The sequence below is a fragment of the Triticum urartu genome, chromosome 4 (assembly GCF_003073215.2).
Source record: "Triticum urartu cultivar G1812 chromosome 4, Tu2.1, whole genome shotgun sequence".
NCBI lineage: Eukaryota > Viridiplantae > Streptophyta > Magnoliopsida > Poales > Poaceae > Triticum > Triticum urartu.
The window spans coordinates 453,401,075-453,401,410 of record NC_053025.1 but is presented as its reverse complement, the minus strand read 5'-3'; positions in this window follow the sequence as shown (position 1 = coordinate 453,401,410).

The following is a 336-nucleotide window of genomic DNA, read 5'->3' as shown; positions in this document are numbered from 1 at the left end:
TGCAGACTTTTCAGACGAGGAGTAAGGTTCGTTAGGTCGTTGCCGTGCAGCTCAGCTATGCCATTGGAGTTGATGGACTCACTTTATCTTCCAAGCCTTCCGCTGTTATCGTATTAGATGGCCTTAAGCCATATTTATTGTAATAAGTTCTCTTTGAGACATTCGATGTAATAAGTGTGTGATTGCTACTCTGTTATAAATCCTCGAGTACTGTGTGTGTCAGCATTACCGATCCAGGGATGACACTGAAGCACAGAGACTTGACCGTTTGAGGTCGGGTCGCTACAAGAGGTGAGCACTTACTTCCACGTATTCAATATTGCCAGATTAGTTCTT